Source organism: Hemitrygon akajei, chromosome 3, assembly GCF_048418815.1.
Source record: "Hemitrygon akajei chromosome 3, sHemAka1.3, whole genome shotgun sequence".
Lineage (NCBI taxonomy): Eukaryota > Metazoa > Chordata > Chondrichthyes > Myliobatiformes > Dasyatidae > Hemitrygon > Hemitrygon akajei.
In genome coordinates this window covers 49,644,997-49,668,965 of record NC_133126.1, presented here as the reverse complement: position 1 = coordinate 49,668,965, position 23,969 = coordinate 49,644,997, and the positions used below count along the sequence as shown (strand labels likewise).

At 44.6% G+C, this 23,969-nt stretch overlaps 1 protein-coding gene across 1 annotated transcript in view; it reads right to left on the bottom strand.

Annotated features, from left to right (window-relative positions):
• LOC140724965 (guanine nucleotide-binding protein G(I)/G(S)/G(O) subunit gamma-2) overlaps positions 1 to 23,969 on the bottom strand; it is a 53,090-nt gene that overhangs the window by 6,822 nt on the left and 22,299 nt on the right. The gene's annotated exons all lie outside the window — the stretch shown is intronic.

The window sequence follows — 23,969 nt, the reverse complement described above, 5'->3', positions numbered from 1 at the left end:
AAAAGGTACAGAATAGTGGCCATCAGAGGAGGCATCCTATTAATGTTGGACAAAGTATACTGTCTTTGTCAGGTGGTTCAGAAGGAAATCAATGGCACTGAGCTGCTCCCAGGCAAGTTCTTTCCCAACTAATTCCAAACTTCCATAATTCTAGATACACTTGTCTTGTCACTCAGCTCTGCATTGGACTCCATGTGGAGAATAAGGGCAGAGACTGGATCTGCCTGAATTTCCCAGGATTACACAGTGGAATCTAGTTCTATTATCCATAAGCTCAGCTTTATTTGTCACATGCACATTGAAACACAAATAGTGAAATGCATTGTTTGCAACAAGTAGTGATAGACAGCCTGCAAGTGTCACCAAGCTCCATGCCAACATAGCATGTGCATAACTTACGAACCCTAACTGTACACCTTTGAAATGGAAGAAACAGGGACACAGATCATGGCTGGTTTATTTTCCCTTTTAATCAATTTCGCTGGCCGAGAGAGTGAGCACTTAAAGGTGCAAATCTTGTTACTGTATATTTGGAAATTGTTTGAAATGTTAGTAATGACAAATTCAAATTTTAGATTTTATTTCTTACCGTTTCTTTTTTGTCCAGTTCTTTCACTCTCTTGTTGAACATGATCTGATTCACAATCTAACTCTCTCAGTCCTTGTTCAATGACTTCTCACTTGCTAAGCCTCATTGATTGAGGGGATTACGCATTACACTGGAATATACTATATTGGCTGTGAACAATGGTTATTTCAGGCTGTTAATCTTTTAATTAATATAGAATATGGCTATCTACTCACTGCTCTGCAGCAGTATTCTGGTGTGGAAAGCTCAAGATGCAGCCTGTTTGAAGAAAGTCATATCCGTGATTGTGCTTGTGAGCTCATTCATAACTGAGCTATCTGCATTATTATTTTAAATTAGCAAATCATTTTCGCATCTTAGAAACAAAAATGAGAGATATTGAAACAGGCTGTTGCATCTGTCATTTACCAAGACCCCAGAACCCTTTAGTGACCTATAAACAACTGATACTTTCCATAACGTGCACGATTAAATAACTAAATGTCGCAGCAGACAGCCAGCCATTCTTGTCTGGCGCGTGGTGTCAGGATTGGTCTCCTTTCGGATTAACCGGGTCACGATATGAACGTTCCTGACTTGAACCTTGCTTCTTTTTTTTAAAAAATGAGGCCGTGTGGCTAGCTCAACGCTCAACGCGGCACGGATGGAAAAGCCGACTCGGGGGTGGCCCGACTTGGATTCGAACTCGGGAGCCTCGGAGTCCAGCGCTGATGCCACTGCACCATCAGCTGGCCAATGTGTCACTGAGAGACTTTGATAGTCTTACAGCGTAACAGCAGATCGATGGGATACAGCCTGGATTTTCAGATGGTGGGATACAGTTGATGTTTTGAGATTATTGATCCCCAATTGACAATTCTCTTTAAGAGGCCACAGAAACACCTGGAGTTGGATAAAAAAGGACACCCCAACAGCCAGAGCTTTGTGGTTGTAAGCTTTCCCACAGTTCAGGAAACTATCAGCTTATGTTTAAGCTCTTTGCAATCAATTCATATTCTGTGATTTTAATGAATGGCTGGTAACTCAATGAGATTTAAAAAATATTTATCCTATACTGATCTACAAAACACTGGCCTTCAGTTTCCTGCACCATGTTAAAAAAAAGAACAGTATACTTGCTTTTTTAGGTTCTCGTCAACGCCACCGGCAAAAATCAGGAAAAACATTCAATAAAAAAAGTTCCCTTTGCTTTAGCCGGGGTCTAGGCTTTTTCCTGCACATTGACAGGGATATCAAAGGAACATATGGCTGAGGGAATAGCTTTATTTGGATATGTAGATGCACAAACTATACTTTTCTCAAGATTTAGTCCTGCATTGTCCCTAGTTCTTTTAACTCCTCTAATGCCAGTGGACAATTGCCCTATTGTTTCCATTGCAACACACACAGCTGTTTCCTCCCTACACTAGCCTTTGTCGGAAATGTATGCAAGTTAACTTGTGCTAATTTCGAAATGTAATTTATTATTCTCTCACAGCCACTGCCATTATGACAAAGATTGATACAATAAAACAAAGAACTTTGATAAGTAAAAGAATGTCTTACATCACAGGAAGAGTAAGGAAAGAGGTTACCCATGATTTAAAACACCACAAAAGGTTTAAGGAATTTCAAGCAAGAAACTGTGTCCCATACCCTGGACAATAAAGGAACCAAAAGTAAATTGTATACACTGTTATTTAGAAATACAGAGGAATGCCTAGAATAGTTACATCAACAGCTTTGGTCAAGGCCGCCCATCAATTCAAATTCCACTGAAAACAGGAACAGGAATAGGTGATTTTAGTTCCTTGTGTCTTCCTGTCATTCTGGTTATAATCCACCTGACCCTACAATTTCCCAAACTTTAGTGAAAAGAAATCTATCAAACTCTGATTTTAAATTAAACACAAGGGAGTGCAGATAACTGGAATCTAGGAGAACCAGCTTTCTACTGGAGGAACTCAGTGCCTCCAGCAGCACCTGTGAAGGGAAGGAATTTTTAATATTTTTTGGGTCAAAACTCTGCTTCAGAACTCAACCATGCACTTGATCCGAGTTATCATTTGCAAAGAGGCATTTTGAACTCCTAGCATCCTTTCCTTGCAGCAGCGTTTCCTGACAACACTGCTGGAAACCCTAATTTTTTTAAATGAAGTATCCTGACTTGGACTTACCACCAGCCAGCAGAAAGTGTTTCTCTTCATCTAACCTGTTGGTTCCTCCAAATATCTTGAAAAAGCCAGTTATGTTACCCTATATTCTACAGCATTAGTGTAGAATGAACTAGGTAATTTATTCAACGGGTCAGTTATTCTACTAAGTAATTAACTAGGGCCCAAGTAAAACAACTGGTGAGTCAATTGCTTTGAATTTTATTTCTTTATGTACAGATTAAACACAGCAAGAACAGTCTAAGTGTAAATCTACAACCATCGCTGAGAAACTACCATACTGTTAAAATCATGTACACATTTTCACAGAACAGGATACTGAGGTTTTCCTGTTTATCTTACAGGTGCTGAAGAACGTCCAATAGTTTCTTGGTGAAGTAACAAGTCTTTTAGCAAGCAATTTAAAGTACAATCTTAGTTTCTCTCATACTCTTTACTTACAGCATTCACTCCTTAATTATATTCTAAAATATCTTAGCAATATTCTTCCAATTTGGAAAGATATGATGAATTCTGTTTTCCGTCACTACAGGACATTCAAAATCCCCAAAATACTCTAAAATACTGAAAAAAAAACCCTCAAATCCCCTTCTTGGAGTAATTATAAAAGTATAGAGTACAATCTCCCTGCTCTGGGGGCCTTTTTCAGTATATGTAGACTTCAGTATTTGCAATAGCTACCAAGTTTTCATGAATGTTCCCTTGTCTCCATTAAGGATGGGAACAGCGTCGTAGGAACATTATGTATATTGCATAGACCCAGAAATTCCTGCTTGCTGCAAAGAAAAATAGAAATAACACGATGAACTAAAAATAGTTTTAAATTCAGCTTTAAATAGTATTAAAACAACATTACACCCTTGTTTACAAGACATTTTGGCAAAGTAAAAGTTGGTATATTTTGGCTTGGATTGGGATACAAAGGGCTTTGACAGGCAAGGGCGGAGATGAGGAATTGGTTCAGCAGGTATTTCACAGATCTGATGTGGATTCACGTCTGACTTCTGCTGCTGTTTGCATGTCTAACATGCTTTCCCTGTGAGCAAATGGATTTCTTCCAAGAGTTCTGGTTTCCACCCTACTTCCCAAAGTTATGCAGGCTGGTAGATTAATTGATTACTGTAAAATTTTCCTTGGGGATGAGGAATCAGGACAGAACTGATGTGCTTATGACAGAGAACAGGTAACATGGAAGTAAGTGGGGTAGACTCCAACCTAATAGCATGAATAATAATAATGATGAATAATAGCATTTATCAAACTTCCAGAAATGACCCCCCCCCCACCATTCCTCATTCCCTTTTCTCTCTCTCTCTCTCTCTCTCTCATCTTATCTCCTTACCTGCCCATCACCTCCCTCTGGTCTCCTTCCCCTTTTCTTTCTTCCATGGCCTCCTGTCCTCTCTTTATTAGATTCCCGTTTCTCCAGCCCTGTATCTCTTTCACCAATCAAGTTCCCAGCTCTTTATTCACCCCTCCCAGTTTCACATATCACATTGTGTTTCTCCCTCCCCCCCCACCAACCCTCTAGCTCTGACTCATCTTTTTTTCTCCAGTCCTAATGAAGGGTCTCAACCCGAAAAAAGTCGGCTGTTTATTCTTTTCCACGGGTGCTGCCTGGCCTGTTGCGTTCCTCCAGTATTCTGTGCGCATTGCATGAAATAGATGGGATTACTCTGAGCGCTGCCTCAGACACACTTCGTAAGGAAGAAAAACGATGACAAATGGGACATATTAGCCAGAGAGAGGCAGAGGAGGAGGGAGACACAGGAGCATTGAGAGGCAAGGAAAAGGACCTGGAAGGCAATGAGAGGTGGGGAGGAGAGAGACAGAGATGTTGTGAAGCAAGGGAGTGGGACACAGGCGTGGAGAGGCAGGAGAGAGAGAGCTGGGGTGGGGAGGAGAAATGCTGACATTGAGAATAATGGAAAAAGTGGAGATGGAAAGCATGAGGAGGTAAAGACCAAGCAGCAAAATGCAGAGTACTGGAGAAGATCCTCAGAAAGCCCACCTCCAATGGCATGCTGGTCGGTAGACCGGCAGAGTAGTTATGTTACCAGTGCAGAGGTCAGGTGACTTGGAATCTATTTTGAGCCCCATGCTGTCTGTGAGGGGGTTGCACATCCTCCCTGTGACCACCTAGGCTTCTTCAGGGTCTCCAGTTTCCAAACGTGTGCTTGTTGACGGGTTAATTAGCCACTGTAAATTGCTCCATGTTTAGGCTGGTGGGAAAAGGATCTGGGGATTGATGAGAGTGAATCAGATAGGAATGAAAGGGGATGGGACTGATGGGAATCTGAGAGCTAGCACACAGTTGATGGGCCAAATGGCCTTACTATCAGCTTGTCATCTGAAATGAGCTGCATGCTGCTGTGTTCTAAATCGACATAATGGACAATTTAAGAAAATTACTGGCATAGCATTATCTATTCTTCCACGTATATTAGATTGTGTTCCAGAGCTTCTCGGTCCATCAATGCCAATTGCAGCTGAGTCAGCAGCAAAACAGTTCATTAACTCCAGCACACTCTCTAGAAGCAAGGTTTTTCAAGCTGCAAGTGACAAAGTTTCCAGCTGTATTAGTTGTTGCTGGCAATTATCTATGGTAGCATATGGTGGGTAAATGGAATATAATTAGCTTTGGCTTTGCCTCTGACATTTTTTTTAAAAAAGTCTTCTGCATAATCTTCTAAAGTGCAAAGCAAAAGGATTTCCTGCTGACTTGTGTAATATTGAAAGCTTCATGTCAGGCTCCTTCCTAGCACTGTTCTGCTTGTTTTGTACTCAATCTGCAACCCTGTCAAAATTCTTTTATGATCCGAGCAGGTGAATAATTGCCAAGCAATGATTTCATAAAGTAAAATGTTGTTAAATCCAATATTTTCAGCAATTAATGACAAATGCACTTCAGATTATATATAGATGAACGAAATGCAAGCTGGGTAAAGGACAGCTAGATACATTTTAAATATAAAATGCAAATTTATAATGCAGATCTGAAAAACGACTGAATCGGAGATGAATTACAGGTTTTAAACACACTACTTTATCCATTTCTGAGTTTTGCTTCATGGCCAACATTAAGTGATTAGAGTCTCACATTACTGATACCATCCTCTCCAAATATGGTGGTGAATTTTGTTCTGGTCTAAATAGGAAAATATAAAAAGACTCAATAAGATTAGTGTCTGAAAGAGAGTGTGAACATATTTCAAACTGAATCTTAAAAGTTCCATTTCTTTAAGATTCATTTTTAAATATGTTCATTCACTCTTTCAGTTCAATTTCCATTACCTACCATGCATCAGGCATCTTTCCTTAGCTGTCTGAGAGATTTTGCGTGCTACATTTCCCAAAACATTGGATTATGGAAGAGAGGGTAGCCAGCGCATCTTGCGCACCACAGTTCCAAGGAGATATTGGATTGTGCATAACTAGGTACTTGGAAGAGGCCAATAAAAAGTAGTTAGGATTAAGTGGAGTGGCTATTGTGGGATTGGGCCAGTGTTAGAGTGAGGAGTTTAGGCTTTGGCAGGGAGACCTCCAGTGTCCCTCACGACTACATCCAGCTGCAGCTTCTAAAAGATTGTGTTAAGGAGATGGAGCTAGACTGAACTTCAGATAATTCAGGAGGCTGAGTGGTTTATATGCAAGAGATACAGGGAGCAGAACACAGGTAACTGAGTAACCATCAAGAGGGGGAAAAGGGGATAGGTAGCCAGTGCTGAGTACTCCTGTGGCCATTCCCCTCACCACTTTGGATTATGTTGGGTGGGGAGATGATCTAGCAGAGGTCTTTGGTATTGAGTTTGGTTCTGTGGCTCAGAAGGGAAGGTGGAAGAAGAGGCAAGTTGTAGTGATAGGGCCTTTGTTGGTTAGGGGAACAGAAATGAGGTTCTGTGGATAAGAACAGGGTTCCAGGAGGGATTAAAGAGGGAGGAGTGGCATTACTAGTCCAGGAAAATGTCAAGTCAGTGCTCAGTCAGGACATACTGGATAACTCATCTAGTAAATATTTATGGGTAGAAATGAGGAATAAGAAAGGTATTCCAATCTAAAACAAGAGAAATCTGCAATGCTGGAAATCCAAAGCAAGACACACAAAATGCTGGAGGAACTCAGCAGGCCAGGCAGTATCTATGGAAAAGAGTACAGTCAACATTTCGGACCAAGACCCTTCAGCAGGACGGGAGAGAAAAAGATGAAGAGTAGATTTGAAAGGTGTGTGGGGGGGGGGGGGGTGAAGGGGAGGGAGAAACACAAGGTGATAGGTTAAACTGGGAGGGGAGAAGTAAAGAGCTGAGAAGTTGATTGGTGAAAGAGCTGCAGGGCTGGAGAAGTGGGAATCTAATAGGAAAGAACAAAAGGCAAGGAAGAAAGAAAAGTGGGGAGGAGCACCAGAGGGAGGTGATGGGTGGGCAAGGTGAGAGAGGGAAAAGGGGATGGGGAATGGTGAAGGAGAGGTTGGGTGTCATTACCAGAAGTTTGAGAAATCGATGTTCATAGCATCAGGTTGGAGGCTACCCAGCCGGAATACAAGGTGTTGTTCTTCCAACTTGAATGTGGCCTCATCATGACAGTGGAGGAGGCCATGGATGGACATATCAGAATGGGAATGGGAAGTGGAATTAAAATGGGTGGCCACTGGGAGATCCCACTTGTTCTGGCAAATGGAGCGTAGATGCTCGGAAAAGCGGTCTCCCAATCTACGATGGGTCTCATCGATGTACAGGAGCACCAGACACAGTATATGATCCCAACAGACTCACGGGTGAAGTGTCCCCTCACCTGGAAGGACTGTTTGGGGCCCTGAATGGTAGTGAGGGAGGAGGTGTAGGGGCAGATGTAGCACTTGTTCCGCTTGCAAGGGTAAGTGCCAGGAAGGAGATCAGTGGGGAGGGATGAATGAACAAGGGAGTCATGTAGGGAGCAATCTCTGCAGAAAGCAGAAAGTGGGAGATGATCTCCTTCCTCAAAGAAAGGGGCTTCCCTTCCTCCACCATTAACAATGCCTTCAACGGCATCTCTTCCATTTCATGCATGTCTGCTCTTACACCATCCTCTCACCACCCTACCAGGGATAGGGTTCCTCTCATCCTCACCTACCACCCCACCAGCTTCCGTGTCCAGCACAGTAACTTCTGCCATCTCCAATGGGATCCCAACACCAAGCACATCCCCCCCCCCCCCCCCCCACATTCTGCTTTCCACAGGGATTGCTCCCTATGTGACTCCCTTGTCCATTTGTCCCTCCCCGTTGATCTGGGTAGCTTCCAACCTGTTGGTATGAACGATGATTTCTCGAACTTCTGATAATGTCCCTCCCCCTTCACCATTCTTCACCTCCTTTCCCCTCTCTCATCTTATCTCTTTGCCTGCCCATCACCTCCCTCTGGTGCTCCCTCCCCCCTTTCTTTCTTCCATGGCCTTCTGTCCTCTCCTATTAGATTCCCGCTTCACCAACCTTGTATCCTTTTCACCAGTCAACTTCCCAGATCTTTACTTCACCCCTCCCCCTCCTGGTTTCACCTATCACCTTGTGTTTCTCCCTCCCCTCCTCCCACCTTTTAACTCTACTCCTCATCTTATTTTCTCCGGTCCTGCTGAAGGGTCTAGTTCCGAAACATCGACTGTACTCTTCTCCCTCGATGCTGCCTGACCTGCTGAGTTCCTCCAGCATTTTGTATGTGTTGAATAAGAAAGGTATGGCAACATAAATGGGATTATAATATAGACCACCCGACAGTCCATGGGATTTTGAGGAGCAAGTAGTTCAAGGTTGTGATAGTAAGTGACTTTAACTTTCCACATTACCACCTGGGACTCCCATAATGTAAGCGGGATGGATGGGAAAGTTTGTCAAATGTGTTCAGGGAAGTTTCTTTTATTAGTACATAACTAGAGAGAATGTAATACTAGGGCTCCTAATAGGGAGTGAGACAGGGCTGGTATCAGAACTTTGTGTAGGGAACAATTTGCATCTAGTGATCACAATGCCATTAGTTTCAAGGTAAGTATGGAAAAGGAGAGGGCTGGACCTTGGGGTAAGATTCTAAATTGGGGAAAGGCCGACTTAGATAGTATCATATAGGATCTGGCAAGTGTGGACTGGGACAGGCTGTTTTCAGGCAAAGTGGGAGGCTTTCAAAAGTGAAATTTTGAGAGTACAGGAACTGCACCTATCACCCAGGGCATGCCCTTTACTTACTGTTACCATCAGGTAGGAGGTACAGAAGCCTGAAGACACACACTCAGTGAATTCAGGAACAGCTTCTTCCCCTCTGCCATCTGATTCCTGAATGGACATTGAACCTATGAACACTACCTCATTTTTTAATATATATTAGTTTTTATTTTGCAATTTTTAATCTCCAATATACATATACTGTAATTGATATACTATAATTTTTTCTTCTATATCATGTATTGCATTGAACTGCTGCTGCTAAGTTAACAAATTTCACGACACATGCCGGTGATAATAAACTTGATTCTAATTCTGTATGTTCCTGCCAGAATAAGAAGCAAGGATAACAGATTCAGGGAGATACTGAGGCCCTGGTTAAGAAAAGGAAAGAGGTGCATAGTAGGTATACGCAGGTAGGAAGAAGTGAGGTAATTATCGAGTATAAGAAATGCAAGAGAACACTTAAGGAAAACAGGTGGGCTAAAAGTTGGCATGAGCTGCCACAGCAGACAGGGTGAAGGAGAATCCCAAGAGATTCTACAGATATGTTAAAAACAAAAGGATTCCATGGGACATTATTGGTCCTCTGGAAGATCAGAGTGGTAACCCATGCGTGGAGCTGAAAGAGTTGGGGGAGATTTCAAATGGAGTTTTTGCATCTAGATTTACTCGGGAGATGGACACAGAGTCTATAGACGTGAGGCAAAGCAGCAGAGAGGTCATGGACCCTATACAGATTACAGAGGAGGCGTCTGCGGCTTTGAGGCAAATTAGGTTGGATAACTCTCCAGGACCCTTGGACACTGTAGGAGACTAGTGCAGAAATTTCAGGGGCTCTGGCAAAGATATTTAAAATATCCTTGGCCACAGGAAGAGGTGGACTGAAGGATAGCTGATGTTCTGTTGTTCAAGAAAGGCTCCAATAAGAGGCCATGAAATTATAGGCTGACCAGCCTGATATTAGTGGGAAGGTTATGAGAAAGTGTTCTAAGCTACTGGATATATAAGGATTTGGATAGACAGGGACTGTTTAGGAATAGTCAACATGTCTTTGTGCATGATAAGCAAATCTAGCGAATCTTAGAGTTTTCTGAGGTTACCAGGAAGGAAAGGCAGTGGACATTGTCTACGTGGACTTCAGCAAAGCCTTTGTCAAGGTCCCACAGGGGAAGTTGGTCAAGAAGTTTCTGTTGCTTGCATTCACGATGAGGTTTATATATAGGATTAGACATTGGCTTCACATGAGAAGCCGGAGTGTGGTTCAGATAGTTGCCTCTCTGACTGGAGGCCTGTGTCTAGTGGTGTGCCACAGGGATTGGTGCTGGGTCCATTGTTATTTGTCTTCTACATCATTGATTTGAAAAATAATGTGGTGAACTGCATCAGCAAGTGTGCGGATGACACCAAGATTGGGGGATGTAGTGGACACCAAGGAAGACTATCAAAGCTTGCAGCAGGATCTGGAACATCTGGGAAAATGGCAGATGGAATTTAATGCAGACAAATGTGAGGTGGTGTACTCTGGGAGGACCAACAAATGCAGGTCTTAACAATGAGCAGCAAGGCACTGAGGAATGCAATACGGCAGAGGGATCTGGGAATATACAGGTAGATAAAGGCATAATGAAAGCTTTTGGCACATTAGCCAAAAGTCAATGCATTGAAACAGGAGATGGGATGTTATGTTGAAATCGTACAAGACATTGGTGAGGCCTATTTGGAGTATTGTGTTCAGTTCTGTCCACCTACGTATAGGAACGATGCAAATAAGATTGAAAGACAAAGAACTTTATAAGGATGTTGCCAGGACTTGACCTGAGTTACAGGGAAAGGTTGAATAGATTAGGACTTTATTCTCTAGAACACTGAAGATTTGAGGAGAGATTTCATAAGGTATACAAAAATGAGGGATATAGATAGGATAAATTCAAGCAGGCTTTTTCCACTGAGGTTGAGTGAGACTACAACTCAGAGTCTTGGATTGAGGGTGAAAGGTAAAATTTTTAAGGGGAACGAGCCGGAACTACTTCATGCAGAGGGTAGTGAGAGTGTGGAATGAACTACTAGTGAAAATGGTGGACGTGGAGTTGCTTTTAATGTTTAAGAGAATTTTGGGTAGGTACAATACATGGAGTATGGTGTTATGTCATTACAGGGAAAATACTGACACAGATAGAGGAATGGCTGACAGGCAGGAGGCAGCAAGCGAGAATGAAGGGGGACTTTTCTGGTTGGCTGCCAGTGACTAGCGGTGTTCCTCAGGAGTCAGTATTGGAACAGCTACTCTTCACATTGTTTGTCAATGATTTAGATAATGGAATTGAAGGCTTTGTGAGAAAGTTTGCGGATGATACGAAGATAGGTGGAGGGGTAGGTAGTGCTGAGGAAGCAATGCAATTGCAGCAGGACTTAGACAATTTGGAAGAATGGGCAAAAAAGTGGCAATTGGAAGAGCGTTGGGAAATGTATGATAATGCATTTTGGTAAAAGGAACAATAGTATGGGCTATTATCTAAATGGGGAGAAGGTTCAAACATCAGAGGTGCAGAGGGACTTAGGAGTCCTCATGCAAGACTCCCAGATGGTTAATTTACAGGTTGAGTCTGTGGTAAGGAAGGCAAACGCAACGTTGGCATTTATTTCAAGGGGAATAGAATCTAAAAGCAAGGAGGTAATACTGAGGCTTTATAAAACACTACTCAGGCCACACTTGGACTATTGACAACAGTTTTGGGCCCTATATCTCAGAAAGGCTTGTTGTCAGTGGAGAGAGTTCACATGGATGATTCTGGAAATGAAGGGGTTAACATATGAGGGGCATTTTACAGCTTTGGGCCTGTACTCACTGGGATTTCAAAAAATGAATGTTGAAAGGACCAATATAGGGTGGATATGGAGAGGATGTTTCCTGTGATGGGGGTATCCAGAACTAGAGGGCACAGCCTCAAAATTGAGGGGAGACCTTTTAGGAGGAATTTTGTTTTTAGCCAAAGAGTAGTGAATCTATGGAATGCTCTGCCACAGACTGTGGTGGAGGCCAAATCCGTGGGCATATTTAAGGTGGAAGTTGATAGTTTTCTGATTGGCCAGGACGTTAAAGGATATGGTGAGATGACAGGTGTGCGGGGGTTGAATGGGATCTGGGATCAGCCATGATGGAATGGCAGAGCAGACTCAATGGGCTGAATGGCCTATGCCTTATGGGTATGGATGTTTTTGTTCTGGATCAGCACAGACTAGATGGGCTGAAGGACCTGTTTCTGTAGTGTAGTGTTCTAAGACTATTACTTGGAGATAGCCAGAATTACTCATTATTCTGGATCAGATCAAGACTAGAATTCTACCCCTTTGCATCACTATTTGTAAATTAGTTATGCCATTAGTACATTTTAGTAAAACATCTGATCCCAACACTTTTTATTTCAGACTAATAAATATCTGGAAACATTACAATGAATAAATAGTTACAAATAACTAACGCTAGAGATAATGGCAACCTGGAAATGTGCTTGTAACTGTGTGGGTTAAAGATTCAGTAAGTCTATGCATATCCTGTATGGTAAGTTCCAGGCAGATGGAATATGTGAGGTCATAAACTTCGGTAGAAATACTAGAAAAGTGCCATTTTTTTTAATTGTTGAGAAACTGAAGTGTATTGGTGTTCAGAGAGACCTCAGTGTCTTGTATGATACAAATGAAAGTTTGTAAGACCATAAGATACAGGAGCAGAATTAGACCACTTGACCCATTGAGTCTGCTCTGCCATTTCATCATGGCTGATCCATTTCCCTCTCAGCCCCAATCTCCTGCTTCTCCCCATTATCCCCTCATGCCCTGACTAATCAAGAATCTATCAACCTCTGTCTTAAATATACCCAATGACTTGCCCCCACAGCTGATGCACCATCAATAACCACTCTGAGACGTAGAAGCGAGGTATCGGCTTTTATTGACTGGAAGAAGGAACAAGCAGTGAGTGACCACCGCCGGGGGCGTGTCCAGACAGGTATATGTAGTTCACCACATTCACCTCCCCTTTGTTTTAAAAGAGAGTCCCCATGGGGCGAAGTTTCTTACAAGTATATTTACAGGTTAAGTCTATCAGGTGGTCGAGTCTGTCGCTGCGATCTACGTAGCACCGGCTGTGATTGCACAGGTGCCGGTGGTGGTGATTGCACCGGAGACGGTGGTGATTGCACAGGTGCCGGTGGTGATCGCACAGGTGCCGGTGGTGATCGCACAGGTGCCGGAGGTGATTGCACCAGAGACGGTGGTTGTGCTGGTTCTGGCCTAACTGGAGGTGTCAGCCCACTAGGCGTCAGTGATCCCTCACGTATGTGCAAGGCGCCTGGAATATACACGTTCAAGACTCCCGGTATATGAGTGTCGTGAGGGGTCAGTGTAGGGCTTGGTGCGCGCGGTGTCACCTCGGGTACAGGGTTCTTAGTTACCGTGGAGTGTTCGGGGTAGTGGTCTGCTGCTCCTGCGGGCGCCAGGTCGCGGTCGGAGACCGTGTCCTCCCGCCCATCAGGTAAGACCGCGTAGGCATACTGGGGGTTCGCATGTAGAAGGTGAACCCTCTCGACCAGCGGGGAGTATTTATTACTCCTCACATGTTTCCGGAGCAGCACTGGCCCTGGGGACGTCAGCCAAACTGGTAGGGTGGTCCCAGTGACAGACTTCCTGGGAAAAGAGAATAGGCGTTCGTGAGGGGTGGCATTGGTGGACGTACATAACAGGGAGCAGATAGAGTGGAGTGTCCCAGGGAGGACCTCCTGCCATCGAGAGACCGGCAACCCTTTTGACTTAAGGGCTAAAAGTGTGGCCTTCCACACTGTGGCATTCTCCCTCTCCACCTGTCCATTTCCCAGGGGATTATAACTCGTGGTCCGACTAGTAGCAATGCCCCTAGCTAGCAGGTACCGGTGCAGCTCGTCATTCATAAAGGAGGACCCTCTATCACTGTGGATATAGCAGGGATATCCGAACAGAGTGAAGAGCTGGCGCAGGGCTTTTATGACAAATGTGGTAGTGGTGTCGGGGCAGGGAATGGCAAAGGGGAATCGCGAGTACTCGTCAATAATATTGAGAAAATAGACATTGCGGTCGGTGGAGGGAAGGGGGCCCTTAAAGTCAACACTCAGTCGCTCAAAAGGGCGGGTGGCCTTGACAAGTTGCGCCGTTTCAGGACGGTAGAAGTGCGGTTTACACTCAGCGCAGATTTGGCAGTCCCTGGTCATCGTCCTGATGTCCTCCAGGGAGTACGGCAGGTTCCGGGCTTTAATGAAATGGTAAAATCGGGTGACCCCCGGATGGCAAAGATGTGCATGAAGGGCATACAGCTGGTCGAGCTGTGCGCTAGCACACGTTCCCCGGGATAGGGCATCAGGGGGCTCATTGAGTCTGCCAGGCCGGTACAGGATATTATAGTTGTAGGTGGAGAGTTCTATTCTCCACCGCAAAATTTTATCATTTTTGATTTTGCCCCGCTGTTGGTTGCTGAACATGAACGCAACCGAGCGCTGGTTGGTCAGCAAGGTGAACCTTTTGCCAGCGAGATAGTGCCTCCAGTGTCTAATAGCTTCCACTATGGCCTGGGCTTCTTTCTCTACCGCGGAGTGCCGAATTTCAGAGCCTTGAAGGGTACGAGAAAAGAATGCTACTGGCCTGCCTGCCTGATTGAGGGTAGCGGCAAGCGCGAAATCGGAGGCATCACTCTCTACTTGGAAGGGAATGGTCTCGTCCACCGCATGCATCGTTGCTTTGGCAATGTCCCCTTTAATGCAGCTTTAATGCAGGCCTCAGCAGAGAGGGGAAAAGTGGTAGACTTGACCAGGGGGCGGGCCTTGTCTGCGTAATGGGGGACCCATTGGGCGTAATAGGAAAAAAAACCCAGGCACCGTCTGAGGGCTTTGAGAGTGGTGGGAAGAGGGAGTTCTAACAGGGGGGCGCATACAGTCGGGATCAGGGCCAATGACCCCGTTTTCCACGACATACCCAAGGATAGCGAGTCGGGTGGTTCTGAACACACACTTGTCCCTGTTATAAGTAAGGTTCAAAGCTTCGGCCACTTGGAAAAATCGTTGGAGGTTGGCGTCGTGATCCGACCAGTCGCGACCACAGATGGTGATGTTATCCAGATAGGGAAATGTGGCCTTCAGTTGGCACTGGCCCACCATCCGGTCCATTTCCCTCTGGAAAACCGAGACACCATTTGTGACACCAAATGGGACGTGCAGGAAGTGATAGAGCCTGCCGCCCGCCTCGAAGGCGGTCCTCTGGGCGGATGGGGAGCTGGTGATAAGCGGATTTCAGATCTATGGTCGAGTACGCCTTGTACTGAGCTATCTGGTTGACCATATCCGCGATGCGGGGTAGGGGGTACGCGTCAAGCTGCGTGAACCTATTGATGGTGTGACTATAGTCCACAACCATCCTATTTTTCTGCCCAGTCCGAACAACAACCACCTGGGACCGCCAAGGGCTTGTGCTTGGCTCGATGATCCCCTCCCCGAGCAGCCACTGCACCTCTGACTGAATGAAGGCCCTGTCCCCCGCGCTGTACCTCCTGCTTTTAGTTGCCACCGGTTTACAGTCGGGGGTCAGGTTGGCGAACAGCGATGGGGGAGGGATCTTGAGGGTGGAGAGGCTGCAAGTGGTGTCGGTAGCGCAGTTCGGTGTGGTTCGGTGTGTGTGTGTGGTCAGTAGCGGGGTATATGACGAAGTCCCACCAAACTGAGGATTCCTGACAGTGAGTGGTGGGAGGGGCCCGTCATATGCCATTGTCACACTTTCGAGGTGGCTCTGGAAGTCCAGCCCCAATAGCACAGGTGCGCACAGTTGAGGCATGACCAGTAGCGCAAAGTCCCAATATTCTGTGCCCTGCACCACCAATGTCGCTACACAACCCACCCGGATATCTGTGGAATGCGACCCAGAAGCCATGGTGACCCTCTGGCTTACCGGCTGTGTCATGAGTCCGCAGCGTTACACTGTGTCCAGGTCAATAAAACTCTCAGTGCTGCCTGTGTCAAACAGGCAGCTAGTCCTGTGCCCCTCCACCAGGATGTCCATCATTGACCTTGCAAGCTGGTGTGGGGCGCTTTGGTCGAGGGTTACGGTGGCCAGAGTTGAGCCGGCTTGGTGCCCGGTAAACACCGGCGGGTCGGGGGCGGGGCATGCTGACGCCGACAAAGATGGCCGCCCACATCCAGGCATGCAAGATGGCCGCCCACATGACTCACACAGGTCGGGGCGGGGCATGTTGATGCCGACAAAGATAGCCGCCCACATCCGGGCATGCAAGATGGTGGCCCCCATGTCTCACACGCCACGCTGCCCGACCCCGCTCGTAGTTTAGACTTACAGACCTTGGCGAAATGGCCCTTCTTCCCGCAGCTGGAGCAGGTCGCTTCTCGGGCCGGGCAGCGTTTTCGGGGGTGCTTTTCGAGCCCGCAGAAATAACACAGCTCAGGCTTTCGCCTGGCCGCAGCCGTGGTCGGGTTCGGGAAGTTCATGGAATCGCGACTGGCAGCGGCGTTGGCGAATTCGCTCGCGGGAACCGGCAGCGGCGGGGTCTGAGGTGTCCACGGAACCGGCGGGGAATCACGCGACTGGACAGCGTCAGCATTGTGCAGAGCAGCCTCCAGCATGTCAGCCGTCTTGATCGCTGAGCGTAAGGTAAGATCGGCATTTTCCAGCAGCCATTGCCACACGTACACTGACCTCATTCCTGTCACAAAGGCGTCTCGTACCAGGAGCTCCGCATGCTGTTCCGCCGTGAGTGTTTTGCAATCACAAGTTCGGACGAGTGTCTGTAGGGCTCGGAGAAATTGGGCACTCGATTCTCCAGGCCGCTGCCGTCGGGTAGCTAAGCGATGTCTTGCGTAGACGGTGTTTACCGGCCGCAGGTACTGTCTTTTGAGGGCGTCTAGTGCCCCTTCGTAGGTCGACAGGTCCCTGATAAGTGAATAAACTTTTGGGGTGACCCTCGAGAGGAGAATTCTGTGCATAACAGCGGGTTCAGTTGCACTAACCTCCTCCAAGTATGATTGGAAGCATGCAAGCCAGAGTTCAAAGGCAAGAGCTGCTTCAGGGTCTTGGGGGTCCAAATCCAATCTTTCTGGACGTAAAATGCTTTCCATGTTTTAAAACTTCCAGTCAATAAAATTGATGCACCATCAATAACCACTCTGAGACGTAAAAGCGAGGTATCAGCTTTTATTGACTGGAAGAAGGAACAAGCAGTGAGTGACCACCATACTACATCCTGGAGACAGAGAGGCCGGGCTCAGACCTCCATCACCTTTATACAGGGGTCTGTGGGAGGAGCCACAGGAGCAGTCATCAGGGGGCGTGTCCAGACAGGTATATGTAGTTCACCTCCAGACAGGTATATGTAGTTCACCACAACAACCGCATGTGACAATGAATTCTAGTTTCACCACTCTCTGGCTAAAATAATTCCTCATCTCTATTCTAAATGGACGCCCCTCTATTCTGAGGCTATGTCCTCTGGTATTAGACTCTCTCATCACAGAAAACATCCTCACCACATCCACTCTACTGAGGCCGTTCACATTCAATAGGTTTCAATGGGCTCCCCCCTCATTCTTCTGAATTCCAGTGAATACACACCCAGAGCTATCAAACACTTCTCATATGAGAGGGTCTTTCAGTCCTGGAACAATTTTCACAAGCCTCTCCAATGTCAGCACATTAGGTAAGGGGTCCAGAACTATTTACAATACTCCAAGTGAGGCCTCACCAGTGCCGTATAAAGCCTCAACATTACATCCTTGCTTTTCTAAGCACAGCAAGTAATTAGAAAGACCAGCAGTATATTGGCCTTGATTGCAATAGGATCTGAGTATAAAAGTAAAGCCATCTTACTGGCATTATACAAGCCCCTAATGATACCTCATGACATTGTTCCCAGATCCAGCCTCCGGTCTGAAGAAAATTATATTTGTTCGAACAAGTACAATAAAAGGTACACCAGCTAGATTCTTTGAATGCTGCAATTGTCTTATGAGGAGATATTAAGCAGACTAGGAGCATGCTCCCTAGTATTGAAACATGCAAAATTCCATTTAAGGCCAAGTATTCCTCATCACATTCTACAGAGGATGTATCGAGAGCATCCTGAGCAGCTGCATCACTGCCTGGTTCGGGAATTGCACCGTCTCAGATCGCAAGACTCTGCAGCGGATAGTGAGGTCAGCTGAGAAGATCATCAGGGTCTCTCTTCCTGCCATCACAGACATTTACACCACACGCTGCATCCGCAAAGCTAACAGCATTGTGCAGGACCCTGCGCACCCCTCACACAAACTCTTCTCCCTCCTGCCATCTGGGAAAAGGTACCGAAGCATTCGGGCTCTCATGACCAGACCGTGCAACAGTTTCTTCCCCCCAAGCCATCAGACTCAATACTCAGAGTCTAGACTGACATCTACATCATTTATTATTATATTGAAATTTGTCCTCTACTGTGCCTGTCTTGTTTATTAATTATTTATTAATTAATTACTGTGCACTTTATGTAGTCCTGTGTAGGTCTGTAGTCTGGCGTAATTTTTGTGTTGTTTTACGTAGTCTAGTGTAATTTTTGTGTTGTTTTACATAGTCTAGTGTAATTTTTGTGTTGTTTTACATAGTCTAGTGTAGCCTTGAGTTGTCTCACACTGTCCAATGTAGTTTTTGTGTTGTTTCATGTAGCATCATGGTCCTGGAGGAACATTCGTTTCATTTTTACTGTGTACTGTACCAGCAGTTTATAGTCGAAATGACAATAAAAAGTGACTTGACTTGTATGAGGTAGATTCAGGTATGATAATTTTCCTGATGGCATCATCTAGATCCAGGGGGTCACAGTCTCAGAATAAAGGATCAGCCATTCAGAATGGAGATGGGAATATTTATTTTTCAGCTAGAATTAGAATTCTTTCAGTCAAGAGCGCTGTTGGGTGCTGGTCATTAATATAGTTAAAGCTTACCAGTTGATAAATATTTGGACGTTAAGGGAACAACACTGCATGGCATGGGGTTTGTGCTAGAATACACGACTGAAGTAAAAGATCACTCAAGATCTTCTGTAAAAGGGACTCATATACTGCTTCGATTTTGGATGTTCTCTTCCTTTTCAATTTTTATTGATTGAGATACAGTGCAGAACAGGCCCTTCCAGTGCTTTGAACCTCGCCACCCTGCAACGCATCTATTTAACCCTAGCCTAATCACAGGACAATGACCAGTTAATCTATGAACCGGTACGTCTATGGACTGTGGGACAAAACCACAGCACACAGGGAGAATGTGAGGTCCTTACAAACAGTGCTGGAATTGAACTCCTACCTCTGCTACTGAGCTGTAGCAGCATTGTGCTAACCGCTATGCTACCGTAGCGTCCTCAAACTACTGACTTAAATCAATGGCGGGCTCTCCCCTTGTCCAATTTTACGAAGGCTTCTTGACACCACGCTCAGTCTGAAATTTCCCAAAGTCACAAACTGTCCCTCTACCCTCACATTTGAAATTCCTCCCTTTGTATGTACGCTTTCATGAGATCTGGGGCTGGCTGGCTGCAGTAAAAGCCAAACTGAGCACCAGTGCACAGATGACTGAACATTAAGCACTGTGATTTCACTGTTAAATACACATTCCATAAGAGCAGAGAGACTGGGCCATAATTAGCCAGGTTGGATTTGTGCTTTTTTTTGTGAACACGACATACTGGGTCAATTTTTCACTTTGCTGAGTAAATGTCATTATTGTAACTGTTCAGTAACAGATTGGCGAAAAGGAGTAGATACATCTGAGTACACATTTACAGTTGTACAGCCAGGACGTTATCTGCAACAGGAGCTCTCTGTGCTCAGCGCTCTGGGCTATTTCTGGATATCGTGGTGTGAATCAGATTCATTGATCTGGGGCTCTCGGGGGGAAACTGGCGACGGATTGCCCACTCAGTGAGATACAGTGACCTGCTTGTGGAAGATCATACATCCTTACAGCATATCTTCCACGGAATGAGTACCGTACATTCAGGAAGTAAGCAGACCAGGTGACCCGGGCCCTGTGCATGGACTGGATTCTCGAATCTCGCCGAGTCACGTCTGTGCTCGTCATAGATGCACCAATTGACTCAACCATCTTTCCTTACAAGCATTCAAGTCTTAAACTGCTAAAAGCTGGGTGGTCAAGCTAAACTATTTAATGAGCTCATTGCTGATTTGATTGTAACCTCAACTCTGCCTGCAGTGCTGTCTACCCAAGATTCAAACAGCTCTCTGAAAGAATGCATCTTGTTTAAGTAGTAACTGCATACTTTCAGAGGGTTCAGATTCTCACAATTCCTTTCCATGCTTGCACAGTGAAAACCCTTCAGGATCTTAAATGTTTTTTACTAAACTCCAGCAGATTCCAGCCTAGCTTGTTCAATTTTGCCTCATTAACCAACTTCCTAATTCCAGGTATTATTTTTGTAAACTTTCTTTCCCAACATGTAAACATGCTTCCTTACACAAGGTTAATAAAACTGCATCAATGTAACTGCAGGGTAATGTTCCCACTTCTATATTAAATTCCTCTAGCAATAAGTGATTGCAATCTGCTAGTTTTATTCATTACTTCCAATATTTGCATTTTATCATTTTGCAAATCACACCCAAGGACCTCCTGGTCCCTAGGTATCTCAGAGTACTTTAACAAGTCATGTCATTAATTTGATATTTTGGTGAGTTTAATGATGCGAGTTACAGCATTCTTGTAATTTTTTGATCCAAAACATCACCCTTAGGCATTGGGACGGGACACCAAAGCCAGATACCTCTCTCATAGACCAGCATACAGTCTGCGTTCTGATAAATACCACATTCACAAGTACTTCTGCAGATATTAGTAGATTAAATAACTCTCCCAGCAATAGACATATGATGTATTGCCATGTTTTGTGTTAAGCTGAATCACTCTGGAGGCTAATTGGTACTCTGAAGCTGGTAAGATCAATAATTCTGACCACTAAGCTCACTTCAATTCCTGTTACTCCTTTATGATGGAATTCAAGATTTCTTGTCAGCGGGATAATAAAGAAACATAGAAAAATAGAGAGCTATGCGGTAGGGTAATGTTAGGTAGTTTCTAGAGTAGGTTACATGGTCAGCACAACATTGTGGGCCACAGGCCTCTAATTTTTATGTTTTATACGAGGTGTGATTGATTAGTTCATGGCCTAAGGTAAAAGGAGTCAATTTTAGAAAACCTAGCACATTTATTTTTCAACACAGTCCCCTCCTACATTTACACACTTAGTCCAGCGGTCATGGAGCTTACGGATCCTGGACCTCCAGAAAGTGTCCACAGATGAGTGATTGATAAGTTTGTGGCCTAAGGTAGAAGGAGATGAGTTATACAGCTCTCGTTACAGGCATGTGCAATTCAACTGAGTGATCATGCAGAAAGTTTGAAGTTAATAACTCATCTCCTGCTACCTTAGGCCACAAACTTATCAATCACCCTGATGAGTTATTAACTTCAAACTTTCTGCATTTTCACTCAAAGAGTTGAACTGCATGTGCATGTAACGAGAGCTGTATAACTCATCTCCCTCTACCCTAGGACATGAACTTATCAATCACCCCTGTTGTGGACACTTTCTGGAGGTCCAAGATCCGTATGCTCCACGGCCACTGGACTAAGTGTGTAAATGTAGGAGGGGACTGTGTTGAAAAATAAATGTGCTAGGTTTTCTAAAATAGTCTCCTTCGACCTTAGGCCATGAACTTATCAATCACCCTTTGTATTCTAATACCCATCTGAATTCCAGTATTGCAAAACTAGCCATTTTATATTCTGGAACTTAGATTCCTTTGAACAAAGTAAAGGTGTGGATTTAACTTGGAACAGAGGTTAACATTTGAGGCAAAAGTTTGTTGCAGTAGGAAGCTATATTCCAAAGATTTCAGAATAAGTGGCAGCTAGGTTGATAGAATTGAATAGTTGTTCACCAGAAGAATTTGTCAAAAACAGGGCAGTTTTGGTCCAGTTGGTGTTTGGTTGAGTGTTGCAAAATAGTTAGTTACAAGAAGTACAAAACTTAAAAGTAAAGAAAATTTCTTATGACTGTGTCATGTTGCCAGTAACGGAAGTTCCTACAATGATATTAAGTCACCAAAACAGGGATATACAAATGGCAATACTCTGCAGAATGACTGCCTGCTTGATAAATTTTGGAGTTGCTTTGGGAATTTGTACAGATAGTTACTAAGGCAAGTGTAGTCTTTATTTGTCTTCTGTAAAAACTGGGATACAAGTTCCCTGGAAATGAAATACATATTATCAGTCTTGTATACATACTCCATGATCTCGGAGTATTATCTGTGTAACCAACATATGACAATGTCATTGAGACTACAGAGATAAAATTCACCTTCAAATATAGTCAGTGCTCAAATGTATTATTTTGTACACAATAGAAGCAGTGAGACACAGCACATACGGCCATCCACACCTCTGTCTAAAAAAGCGATAATTATTCCATGCGTCAACAGAAAAATGCAGAACATCTGATTATTTCAAAATTCTCACAATGAAACTTAACTGTGCAAATATTTTTAGTTCTATATTATCCTGTTAGTTATTTCCTGCTCAGTAACTAACAGTTTTCTCGTCAAATCCCCACCCGAAGCATAGGTCCATTGCTTAGCGCACCTACTACTACAGCCAGCATAATCAGTTACTACTGGTTGTCCTTTGACAATGAGCTGTTTAATCGCAGCTTGCGGTGGTAGAAGGGTGGGGCCCCGAGGAGATGCAAATATCTGAAAGCATGTTAAAACCGGTAGCAGTCATTCTTCAGAACAATGAGCTCTGAAATGGAGAGGGGTCCAAGCGGAATCATCAACCAAGATCAATGGGTCTTTGACTTGCAGACCTCTCCATTCCAGGGCTGGGTGCACAATCCATCTGACTCCTCCTCTTTGTGCCAGTCAGGTGAATGGAGGCATAACATCACAGTTGTCCTTGAACCCAGTCTGGAGTTAGCCGCCAAATAAAAGGTATTGTTGTAGTGGTATTAGGTGATGGGATTTTCCAGTTTGGGTGGAACAGGAAATGGCAACAATATGCCAGGAAAAAAAATGGTAAAGGATGAGCCATGAATAAAACTGATGCAGGGAATTCTCCATATTTTCCAGATGGAGATAGAGATAGCTTTAACACTGCAGCCATTTTAATTTGTTTTATTACCCATTGCAGACTCAATACTTAACACTTTGATTTTTCATGTCATTATTATTCATAGTCAATGGTTAACAGTCTGCCAGCCTGAACAATACAGCTAATCTTTACTTGTTTACTGGCCTTGAATTCATCCTGCGTCCTTTTAATATAGTACCAACTCATCAGCTGCATGAGTGCAGCCCATTTATGATAAAGTTAACAAATGTCTTTTAAAATCCAAAGATATTGCATCCACAATTTGTGCCTTATCCAGCCTGAAGTTTATAGCATCATAATAGTTTTGTTCAGTAAGAATTTTTCTTCATAATGTCAGGTTGCTGCCATTTAAATCTTCTGTTATCATATCCTTAGCACTGGATTCCAGTATCGTGCTGACAACACTGGAGTCAGGTTTTCCGGCCAAGATGGTACCAAACTGCGATGATTATTGATGTTATTGGTCTGACTTCACTGCTTTTCAGATTCATAGTAAAGGTTTTGGGGATAGCATAGGGGATCAAGTTAGGTTTTAGGGACAGGGAAAGGGGGGGGGAATTCAAGGCCAGGGGCAGGTTGCTAGTGTTCGGGTCACCCACATACTGTACTGGGGGGAGGGCTTGGGTTCTTGCAAGTCCAGAAGTCAAGGCACGAAGGTTAAATCCATCATTGGAGAGTCCTGGAGTTGATAACCAGATGTCTGGAGGACAAGGCTGTCGGTTGAATTCCAGACCTCAGCAAGTCAGGAGATACTTTGAAGGCCCAAAAATTGAAGCCCCAGGGTTGGCTTGTCTGGAGGTCTGAGGCCTGATGTCTGCAAATC